At 47.5% G+C, this 12,619-nt stretch overlaps 1 protein-coding gene across 1 annotated transcript in view; it reads left to right on the top strand.

Moving 5' to 3' along the window:
- LOC146808472 (transient receptor potential cation channel subfamily M member 2-like) overlaps positions 1–12,619 on the top strand; it is a 2,315,843-nt gene that overhangs the window by 1,279,657 nt on the left and 1,023,567 nt on the right. The window lies entirely within an intron of this gene.

Below are 12,619 nucleotides of genomic sequence, written 5' to 3' on the forward strand. Positions count from 1 at the left end.
TCGAAGGGCCAGGATTCTTCTTTGTAGAGCGTCGTCCAGGGTTATCTGAATTGCATTGGCAATGCTTGGTATCTTATAGTAAAGATAGGGGAGGGACTAGCTCTATGACCACTCCTCTAGGAGGGTCAGGGTAGTGGGTGGTTACACCCACTTCCCTTTGTCCAGTTTCATGCCAGAGTAGGGGCAGGTAGCCCCTGAACTGGTTTGAGCTGGCATATGCACAGAGGAGCCTACTGCTACCCCAGTGCAGGACTTCAAAGCACTCTAAGAGTGCACCCACCCAGCTCCAATACACTAAATCCTGTCTGGGAGGTGGTGACACCTCCCTGTGACAGGATACCTTTTGTTGGGCTCCCTCCACTGCGAGTTTCAGTCAGCAGCAGGAGGGCAGCCCAGTGTCTGTGCTGGTGGCATCCATTTTGTGATGCCAGGGCTCTTTTAGATTTCTACCGTTTAGTACAGTGGGTACATGTCATCCCCTCTAGAAGGGTGGGATCATACTCCCACACCAGTTACTGGTGTGGGGGTATGATTCCAAGTTGTTTGAAACCAAACACAGCATGTTTTGATGCAGTCATCCCAAAGTTAGCATTTACCGCGAGGTTATAATGCACTTAAGAGTATATGGTTTAACGGCATCCACAAACAGCAGCAGAGAATAGACTCTGCCAGCTGCAGAGGGGTCCTGCTCAGGCAGAAGCACCCCCTCACATAGTAAACCAAGCACCCTGCCCTTAGGATTGATAGGGCCTACTATAGGGGTGGCTGATAGGTTTATATTTGTGTGTATGGTGAGATATAGGAACCTATACCTCAGTGAGGAGTGCTAACACTACCTCACACAGGCTGCAGTAGCAGGCCTGTGGTGTCAGATTGTGAATGCTTCCCAGGGGTGGCATAATACATGCTGCAGCCCCTGGTAGGCCTGTGAAGTACCAATGCCCTAGGTACCTAAGGTACCATATACTAGGGGCTCATAAGGTACCACAGTATCCAATCACTAGTGCATCTAATATGCACACCAAGTTGTTTAGAGAGATCAGTGAGACTGGGGCCCTGATTAGCAGAGACCCAGCCAGACTATAGCCAGAAACCAGTGTATACATCAGAAAAAAAGTGGGGGCAACATAAGTGCAGATCCTACTCTCCTACACAACCCCCCCCCCCCCAAGCGCAGGGACAATAAACTAACCTTGACCAGTTGAGTCTTCATGTTCTAAGTGGAAATACCTTGAGAGTCCATCTGCATTGGCATGTTGGGTCCCAGGTCTATGTCCCACTGTATAGTCCATCCCCTGTAGGGAAATGGACCACCTGAGCAATTTAGGATGTTCACCTTTCATCTGTTTGAACCATAGGAGGGGCTTATGGTCAGTCTGAACTATGAAGTGAGTGCCAAACAAGTATGGCCTCAGCTTCTTCAGGGCCCACACCACAGCAAAGGCCTCCCTCTCAATAGCTGACCAACGTTTCTCTCTAGGGGTCAGCCTTCTGCTTATGAAAGCTACTGGCTGGTCTTGACCTTCATCATTAAGTTGAGACAGTACAGCTCCCACACCCAGCTCTGACGCATCTGTTTGAACAATGAACTTCTTCTTGTAATCTGGACTCTGTAAGATGGGGGCTGTGCACATTGCCTGCTTGAGGTCATCAAATGCCTTTTGACAGCTAGCTGTCCACTGAACCTTTTTTGGCATTTTCTTGGAGGTCAGATCATTTAAGGGGGTCAGTATAGATCCATATCCCTTAACAAACCTCCTGTAATATCCAGTCAGGCCTAAGAAGGCTCTCACCTGTGTCTGGGTGGTTGGAGCTACCCATTCCATTATGGTCTGGATCTTGCTCTGCAATGTTTGAACCTGGCCTCCACCTACAAGGTGGCCCAGGTACACAACCTGACTCTGCCCTATCTGGCACTTAGTGGCCTTGATAGCGAGGCCTGCTTTTTGCAGGGCCTCCAGTCCATTCTTGAGGTGGACCAGGTGATCCTGCCAGGTGGAACTAAAGACAGCAATATCATCTAGATAAGCTGAGCAATAAGTTTCCATACCAGTCAGAACTTTATTCACCAACCTCTGAAATGTGGCAGGTGCATTCTTCAAACCAAAGGGCATTACCACAAAGTGATAGTGCCGACCAGGGGTCGAAAATGCTGTTTTGACCTTGGCATCATCAGCTAACTTGATTTGCCAATAGCCAGCTGTAAGGTCAAATGTACTGAGATACTTGGCTGAGGCCAAAGTGTCTATTAGTTCATCTGCCCTTGGTATTGGGTAGGCATCAGTCCTGGTGACTGCATTGAGGCCCCTGTAGTCAACACAAAACCTCATCTCTTTCTTACCACCCTCGGTGTGAGGCTTTGGCACAAGGACTACTGGGCTAGCCCAAGGGCTATCTGAGGGCTCAATAACACCTAGCTCCAACATTTTCTGGACTTCAGTCCTGATACAATCCCTGACATGGTCAGGTTGCCTGTAGATTTTATTCTTAACAGGCAGACTGTCTCCAGTGTCCACCTCATGGGTGCACCAGGAAGTCTGACTTGGGGTCAGGTTAAACATATGTTTGAAGTGCTGTAGCACTTGTCTACATTCAGTTTGCTGATGTTCAGTGAGGCTGCTTGCCAAAGCAACACCATCAACTGACCCATCATCAGGGTTCTGTGAGAGAAGGTCAGGGAGAGGGTCACTCCCCTCCTCCTGGTCCTCATCAGTTGCCATGAGCAAGCTCATGTCATCCCTGTCCACATATGCCTTAAGTCTGTTGGTATGGAGCACCCTAAGGGGGCTTCTGGGAGTGCCAAGATCTACCAAGTAGGTGACCTCTCCCTTTTTCTCAACAATTGTATGGGGGCCACTCCATTTGTCCTGGAGAGCTGCTCGGGCCACAGGCTCCAACACCCACACTTTCTGGCCTGGCTGATAAACAGTCAAGACAGCCTTTTGGTCATGCCAAGCTTTTTGTAGTTCTTGGCTAGCCTCACGGTTTTTAGTGGCCTTCTTCATATACTCTGCCATCCTGGAGCGGAGACCAAGTATATAGTCCATTACATCCTGTTTGGGAGGTCTGAGAGGTAACTCCCATCCCTCCTTCACCAGACATAAGGGTCCTCTAACAGGGTGTCCAAACAGAAGTTCAAAAGGGTTGTAGCCAACCCCCTTCTGAGGAACCCCCCTGTATGCAAACAGAAGGCAGGGAAGTAAAAGGTCCCATTTTCGCCTAAGCTTTTCTGGGAGGCCTTTAATCATTCCCTTTAGGGTTTTGTTGAATCTCTCAACTAACCCATTGCATTGTGGGTGATAGGGAGTAGTGAATTTGTAGTTAACACCACACTCCTTCCACATTGCAGTTAGATATCCTGACATAAAGTTAGAATCTCTGTCAGAGATGACCTCCTTAGGGAAACCCACCCTGGAGAAGTCTCCAATTAGGGTTCCTGCTACCACAGGAGCTGTGGTAGTCGTTAGGGGGATTGCTTCTGGATACCTGGTGGCATGATCCACTATCACCAGTATAAATCTGTGCCCAGATGCAGTTGGTGGGTCAAGGGGACCAACAATGTCAATCCCTACCCTTTCAAAGGGAACCCCCACCACAGGTAGTGGTATCAGGGGGGCCTTTGTTGTGCCGCCTGACTTGCCCCTGGCTTGGCAAGTGACACCGGAGCGACAAGACTCCTTGGTGTACTCAGACATGTGTGGCCAATAGAAATGTGGTACTAGCCTGTCCCAGGTCTTGTTTTGGCCTAAGTGTCCTGCCAAAGGGATGTCATTTGCTAGGGTCAAGAGCAACCCCCTAAACTTCTGAAGTATTACCAACCTCCTGGTGGCTCCAGGAGTAGGATCTCTAGCCTCAGAATATTGGAGCTCCTCATCCCAATAAACTTTATGGGACCCACTAGCATTCCCTGCAGCCTCAGCAGCAGCCTGCTGTCTGAGGGGTTCAAGAGTGGGGCAGCACTGTTGCTCTCTGCTCAAATCTTCCCTGGAAGGTCACCCTGCCCCCAAGAACTCAACCTAACCAGGCTCAAGTTGCTCTGGGGCAGTTCCTTCTTCAGGATCTGCTTCTCCTCCCTCAGGAGGGGAATCTGAGATTTGAGACAGAGGGGAAGGCCCAGCCTTTACCCTACTGCTCCTCCTCTTGGGTAGCACCTGGTCCATAGTTTCAGGATCCAGAGCTGGTTCAGCTTTATGCATTCTGCCCTGTGTCCTGGTCACAGCAAATACCTCTGCAGGTATGCCCAACATCTCAGCATGAGTCCATAATTATACTTCAGACCAAGCTGAAGTCTCCAGATCATTGCCCAACCAACATTCGACAGGGAGGTCTGCACTGACTACTACCTTTTTGATGCCAGTTACCCCTCCTCAGGAGAAATTCACAACTGCCAGGCTATGGTTGGTCCTGACATTGCTTGCATTGGTTACCTGGTAAATTTCACCCAGGATGATCTGTGCAGGGTCCATTAGGTCCTCTGTCACCATGGTGACACTAGCACCTGTGTCCCTAAATGCCAAAGCCTGTTTGCCATTTATGATAGGCTGCTGTTTGTATTTGCCCTGATTACTGGGGCTCACTAGGAATTACATATCAAGGTCTCCCTCACAAACTAGCATTGCCTGTGTTGGTACTCTGACTAGGCCAGAGTCCACATCAGAACCCAGGGTCAACCCTACTACACCCTTATTCTGAGTACTACCTCCACCAATGACTGCACTAGGGGGAACAGTTTCCTTAGGGGCTGGAGTGGTGGTGGTTTGGTCTTTGGACTTGGTACAATCAGAAGTCCAGTGCCCTTTCTGTTTACAGAATTTGCACCAGGGCTTCTTTTGGCCTTTTCCCTTTGCAGATTGTGACTCCCCACCAGATGCAGATTTTTGGGGCCCTTGTGAAGACTTCTAGTCTTTTGACTTATCCCCACCTTTATCGGAGCCTTTAGGATCTTGCTTCTTAGTTTCACCACCTTGGTTCTGGGTTTTCTTCCTCACCCTGGTTCTGACCCATTTGTCTGCCTTCTTTCCCAATTCTTGGGGAGAGGTCAGATCAGAGTCCACCAGGTACTGATGCAACAACTGGTTTTGGCAATTATTAAGGATCTGTTCTCTCATTATAAGATTATACAATCCCTTAAAATCAGTTACTCTACTACCAACCAGCCAACCTTCTAGAGCCTTAGTTGCACAATCAACAAAGTCAGTCCAATCCTGAGTCTGTGCTTTCTGGGTGTCTCTGAACTTCAACCTGTACAGTTCAGTGGTTAAGCCAAACCCATCTATCAAAGCACTCTTCAGAGCTTCATAATCGTTAGCATCCTCTTCTCTAACAGTGAGGAGCTTGTCTCTACCTTTATCTGAAAAGGAGAGCCACACGATTGCTGCCCACTGTTTCTGGGGGACCTGTTGAACTCTACAGGCCCTCTCCATAGCAGTTATCCATTTGTGGATATCATCCCCACTCTGGTAGGGAGGAACAAGCTTTGACAGGTTCCTATGGTCTGGAATGTAATCTCTGCCTCTAGGGACACTGTTGCTGCCACCAGGGGTTTCTAACCCCTATTTTCTAGAAGCTCTCTGGAGCTCAAAGGCTTCTCTATCTAAGGCCAATTGCTTGGTTCTGAGGGCAAGCCTAGCTTCCTCATACTGGAGCACCTTGAACCTTCTGTCAGAGGAGGTCTCTCTTGGAAAGTTTGAGTTCCTCTGTGGAACAGATTCTCTTCCAGAGTGATATGAATGGTCAGAGTCCCTTGAGAGGGACCTTGGCCTATCTTCCACTCTTTCAGCTCTCTTAAGGAGAATTCCTCTGTTCTGTTCAGACCCTTCTGGGTCTGGCCCTTCAACCTCAGTCTCCTGGTCATCCTGATTTTCATCATCAGACCCAGAGACTATGATTGACCCACCCCCTGATGCAGACCCACTAGCTCCTAGAGCTAGTTTAAGAGCATCTGCTACTAACAGATCTATCAGGTGTTGTGAGGAGGGACTCCTGCCTACCCTCAGTTTCCTTTCAAAGCATAATGCCTTCAGTTCAGTGTAGGCTATGTCTTTGTACTGAGATGGGATGGACCCACTGGCTCCACCTTGGTAGGACATACTAGTGTTGTGCAGTGTTGTACTACCTACACTAGTTGAGGCCTACTGAACCTAGCTTGAGCTGTAGCAAGGGTGTGCTTAGCCCTTCTCAAACAGCTCTAAGTTCAGTAGAACTTATTGATACTAGCTTGACTTTATATGTACCTTGAGTACCTTAAGTGGTTTTCAGTTAGTAATTCAAATAGAGATTTTCTGGTAAAACAATGGCAAGCTGGAATTCCACACGCTGCCCACCAATGTGAGAAGTTGACCTGGCATATGCTGGTCACTAGTTATAGTGGCCACCTTGCACCAGTCCAATTCGACTCTTATGGTAGATAGGTGTAAGACAACCTTTTAAAGAAAGCTATCCTAGTGGTAGCTGTGGAGAGCAGCCTTCAGGCTAAGTCTCTGAGGAATGTAAAACAGCTTGTTTTACCTTATAATCTATTGAATTACTAAATTAAAGGACACCACGCAGGTATATATATCAAATATATATGTATTTATTTCTAGACACACTCTACTAATCTCTTTATGAGATTGAGATTAGAAAACAAGTACACATTCAAATGTCAACAGTTAAATTAAGCTCAAATATGGCTGGAGCCCTAGGGGCGTACCAGACCATATACTAAACAAATGGGTTAACAACGACGACTTGCAAAATGACAAAGCCTAGGGCCTTGGGAATCGCTGGGGCTGTACTACTGCATTGTTAGCAGGTAAGTAACAAGCCCACGGGAGACGCGTGCTGTGTCTAAACACAGCCGCGGGTTTCCTATTAGTTTCAACGGAGCAAGTCACAGTTTGTATTTTAAAGTTTTAGGGCACTTCGAGGAAGTCAATAAGCAAGCCACTTACAAGGTAAGTAGTTCGAGGGCCAACACACACTTGGGCACCAGAGTGCACGAGTTACCTCACCCAGGGAAGCCGGGTGCATATGTGTCTTTTGGTGTCGGGTCGAAATGCTGTTTTCAATGGAGATCACTGAAGACTTGCTGCTTGCGACAAATGGAGAGGTGTCCGCTGGAATCCGAAGATGGATTGAAGATGAGGAAGACCTGAAAATTGAGGGGACAGTGTTCAAGGTCACTTGCCAGTGACTGGTGGCCAGCAAGATGGATGACCACCGATGTCGCGTCGATTCAGGCTGTTGATGGAGTTTTGTCTCTTCGCTCACGAGGTCCAGGAGAGATCGATGATGACCAGCAGCTGGATTCAGAGTGTCCCACAACGTCTGCAGCTGATGGAGGTGTTGGCAACCGGATTGGCACCAACAAGCCTTGGCAACTGCAAGTCTCATGTAGACTGAAGATGGATGATGATGATGCAGACCAGCAAGGTCTGATGGACTCACCCAGCAAGGGTAAGTGAGGGCAGGCCTGGAGCAACCAGGAGAACCCTTGAAGTAGATGAGAAAGTCTTCGTGGGAGTCACTAGCCAACGGGCAAGTAACTGCAAAGATGCCTTCACAGGAAAAGCCTCACAGAAGCCCACGGCCACACGGGGCGAGGTAGGCAGCTGATTTTTGGTGCAAGACCTGCTGGAGACTTGGGCCACAAATGGTCCAATGCACAACTTTGTAGATTGTTGTTTAGGGTTTGCACTCGACAATAGTGAACGGTCCCCAGGTATTGCTGTTCCTCGTCACTCGTGGGGTACACTCGCCACAGCTTCGCTGGGGACTCACAGGGGCCGTTGAGAAGTCAGGAAATCTACTTTCGGGGCAGCAGGGACTTCGAACTCCGGCTGGAGCGGGAAAGTTTGCAACCGTTGATTCAAGTTACTGGTGCCTGCCAAGCAGGGGAGTCACTCCTTGACTCCAAGGGAGATTCTTCTGTTTTTCAAAGGTAGTGGAACGTCGGAGGGACAGGATTCTTCTTTGTAGAGCGTCGTCCAGGGTTATCTGAATTGCATTGGCAATGCTTGGTATCTTATAGTAAAGATAGGGGAGGGACTAGCTCTATGACCACTCCTCTAGGAGGGTCAGGGTAGTGGGTGGTTACACTCACTTCCCTTTGTCCAGTTTCACACCAGAGCAGGGGCAGGTAGCCCCTGAACCGGTTTGAGCTGGCATATGCACAGAGGAGCCTACTGCTCCCCCAGTGCAGGACTTCAAAGCACTCTAAGAGTGCACCCACCCAGCTCCAATACACGAAATCCTGTCTGGGAGATGGTGACACCTCCCTGTGACAGGATACCTTTTGGTGGGCTCCCTCCACTGTGAGTTTCGGTCAGCAGCAGGAGGGCAGCCCAGTGTCTGTGCTGGTGGCATCCATTTTGTGATGCCAGGGCTCTTTTAGATTTCTACCGTTTAGTACAGTTGGTACATGTCATCCCCTCTAGAAGGGTGGGATCATACTCCCACACCAGTTACTGGTGTGGGGGTATGATTCCAAGTTGTTTGACACCAGGCACGACATGTTTTGATGCAGTCATCCCAAAGTTAGCATTTACCTCGAGGTTATAATGCACTTAAGAGTATATGGTTTAACCGCATCCACAAACAGCAGCAGAGAATAGACTCTGCCAGCTGCACAGGGGTCCTGCTCAGGCAGAAGCACCCCCTCACATAGTAAACCAAGCACCCTGCCCTTAGCATTGATAGGGCCTACTATAGGGGTGGCTGATAGGTTTATATGTGTGTGTATGGTGAGATATAGGAACCTATACCTCAGTGAGGAGTGCTAACACTACCTCACGCAGGCTGCAGTAGCTGGCCTGTGGTGTCAGATTGTGAATGCTTCCCAGGGGTGGCATAAGATATGCTGCAGCCCCTGGTAGGCCTGTGAAGTACCTATGCCCTAGGTACCTAAGGTACCATATACTAGGGGCTCATAAGGTACCACAGTATCCAATCACTAGTGCATCTAATATGCACACCAAGTTGTTTAGAGAGATCAGTGAGACTGGGGCCCTGATTAGCAGGGACCCAGCCAGACTATAGCCAGAAACCAGTGTATACATCAGAAAAAAAGTGGGGGCAACATAAGTGCAGATCCTAGTCTCCTACACAATGTGTTTATAGATTAGCGATGTTATGTTTATGTAGATAGCCCTTTTGCCCCATAAATGAATATAGTGATGACGTGCACATAGTGCATAAAGAGACCCTGTATTTGATGTACGGGCATTGTGATAATGTGCGAAGTTAGATGTATAAACAAGTTTAATTTTATAGCAACTAATCCGACATTGTCGAGCATGTAATGTGTGCAAAAGGTCACAGCTTAAATGTGAATGTGAAAAATAGGACAATGTAAGAAAATTATCTGCTTCGCTACATGGGATTAACCCAGGAACATAACTCCCACTCCTTATACTAAGGGTCGATATATAAAAAACTATCTAAGAGCCAATACGTCATAATAATACTGAAAATAAAAGCTTTAAAACCATTTGTTAAAAAATCTTTTAAAAGCAAAGATCTTTTTAAAATATTTATAAGAGCCTCAAAAATTTAAGAAGAGCCAATATAATATTTGAATCTCCAAGCACTCGGAAAGCCATGGTGCCTAGAAAAATAGAAAAAGAAAAGGAATCATTTGAGTTAATTTTGTTTAAAAACATGCTGCATTGTTCCCACTACTCGGAGGGAGACAAGTGTTTATGTGTTCTGGGTGATAGAAGCAACATCACTGTTGCCCTCGACCGCAGACGACGTTCCCAGGGGCGTGCCTTGTAGCAGGTTTATGGAGCAAAGGTTCCTCTGTGTGCAGGCCCCCTCTACTGTGATTGCTGACAGTGATGAAAATCCGTTGCCGCCAAACACCACTGAACCCCGCCATGCTGGCCTGAGGAGAAAAGAACCAAAGGTGACCCCACATCCCCCCGCCTCGTGAGATCTGAGCCACCTTGTTGGTTCAGCTGGACTGGTCCCCAAGTCCAGCCATGTAGCCTCTGAGTACAGGCCCCTCTCTACCTCGACCACTGATGGAAATCCGACGCCACCAAACACCTCTGCACCCACCCACCCTGGCCCAAGGAGAAGATGACTAAAGAGGTTCCCCCAAACTCGTGAGACCTGAGGCCCCTTGTTGGTTCAGCCAGACTGGTCTCCCAGTCCAAATCTGATACCCATAGACTAACATTGAGTACCCGATGCTGTATTGCACCTCTGCACCCAGCCCTCCCAGCGTCGTCTGGTGTGACCTCTTGGGGCTGCCTTATACCTTGTACCATACTCACTTTAAGCACAGGAGAGTGGCCTCATAAGGTTCTGTACTCTACCTGCATGCCATATTTGTTTTTCATCCATAGGATAATATTGCAGCCTCTAAAATTTGCACTAAATGTTGACTTTTATAATGTAAAAGCATTTCTATCTAGAAACATGCTTACGGTATCATACTGATTCTGGTGCTGAAATATCTATAAAGATACGTATTATTTTTAGGTCGAGCTTCAGCACGCATGCGCTGTCTGCAACGTAGCATTCAATACAAATGACTTTTTTCCTGTCCCTGCCAGCCATAGGTTCACTTCAGTGCCACTCTTCTTGGATGCCTCCTTACTCGTTTGCTCAGCCGATACCTCACTTCCGTTTAAGCGTGAGGAGCACCGGCTGAGCACAGTTTACTAACGCTCACATTCCTGACCTGTCCTTTGGAGAACTACGTTTTTAGGTCTCGCGAGCCAAAGGCTCGAAGAGACATTTTATATCTGGCTTTTTCAAAGTGCTGCCGTGGCCTAAAGGTACAGTGCACGTGAACGTGCACGTGCATAGCTGCTCCCACTCCACCCTCCCTCCTCCCTTCTCTATAGCTTTGGCTCCTTTGAGCACTTCAAAGGGTCCGCTCCCCCGCCCCCAAGCGCTCGCGCCCACGCTCCGCCGGGCTTGTCTTGTTTTGTGTGTTGTAGGGTAAACACAGACAAATGTAATTCATTCAAGCAAGATGCTAGCAACGGGGATACAATGACCATCTTTTATTCATTTCATATTACCTAGAGTGATTTTTGTTGGGCACACATCTCCATGAGGAATATTCCTTCAAGCACAATGCTGTCAGTCAAGTACCTGATGGCACTGTGTGTTACTAACAAAAAAAAACGCTTTGTGGCCACGTGAAGCCGAACATCATGAGATATAGGGTTCAGTAATGCTGACACTACGGCAAAACCAGCTTCAGATAAACGCAAATGACTGGACTTTTATTATAGCCGAGTAATTAACTGACGTTTCAACAAAACTGGAATAAATTGACCCCTGAACTGAATTTATTTTAATTTTTCTTCCCTCGGTACAACCGTACGACTTCTTTTATCACCCGCTCAGAGATAGTAAACTGTGTGCGCATATCACAGTTCAATGCGCTCCGTGGGAAGCATTCATACAATCGTTAATTACCTCTCTTTGTTTACCATTTTGAAAGGAAACTTGGCTAAGTGCGCCGCAGTTTAATCATATCAAAGACAGATTTAACACCCTACGCATTGATTTCCGAGTGTTGTGGCGCTGGCTAATGAGTACAGATGGAAACACTTGTGGTTTTCGCCGGAATTGTGTCTTTCGCGGAGCACACACGCCGACATTCCTTCAAGCACAATGCTGTCAGTCAAGTACCTGATGGCACTGTGTGTTACTAACAAAAAAAAACGCTTTGTGGCCACGTGAAGCCGAACATCATGAGATATAGGGTTCAGTAATGCTGACACTACGGCAAAACCAGCTTCAGATAAACGCAAATGACGGGACTTTTATTATAGCCGAGTAATTAACTGACGTTTCAACAAAACTGGAATAAATTGACCCCTGAACTGAATTTATTTTAATTTTTCTTCCCTCGGTACAACCGTACGACTTCTTTTATCACCCGCTCAGAGATAGTAAACTGTGTGCGCATATCACAGTTCAATGCGCTCCGTGGGAAGCATTCATACAATCGTTAATTACCTCTCTTTGTTTACCATTTTGAAAGGAAACTTGTCTAAGTGCGCCGCAGTTTAATCATATCAAAGACAGATTTAACACCCTACGCATTGATTTCCGAGTGTTGTGGCGCTGGCTAATGAGTACAGATGGAAACACTTGTGGTTTTCGCCGGAATTGTGTCTTTCGCGGAGCACACACGCCTCGTTTAGCAGCTCTGAGTTAAACACTGCACGTATCTCAGACTTCAGGGAGCGCGAGGAGCTCGCTTTGAAATAAGGTAAAGCAGGGGGGCTTAATTTGAGCCGGTGGTTGTCGGTGGGGCCCACCAACACTTATGTTTCCTGGGTGTGGCCTAACGACCAGGAGCTGCTGATCTTGGAGCCGGGGATTCAAGTTCGAGTCACAGCATCGGCTCGATATCCTGTGATTTTGAGCAAATCACTTACTCTCCTGCGCCTACCAAAAAAAAACAAAAAAACATTAATGTGTCTTTCTGTAATGTAACTGCTGTTCGTGTACAGCACTTCAATACCTTCAGGTCAACTTCGCTGGTTTTTTATGTGACTAGCCATGAGACCCGACCCACTTAAAGGCCAGGCTACAACATATTAGACACCTCAGTTGTCACCCCACGACTTTAGTATACCATGAAAAAAAATGAGTTAGGTGTTAGTGC

This window comes from Triturus cristatus, chromosome 8 (assembly GCF_964204655.1).
Source record: "Triturus cristatus chromosome 8, aTriCri1.1, whole genome shotgun sequence".
NCBI lineage: Eukaryota > Metazoa > Chordata > Amphibia > Caudata > Salamandridae > Triturus > Triturus cristatus.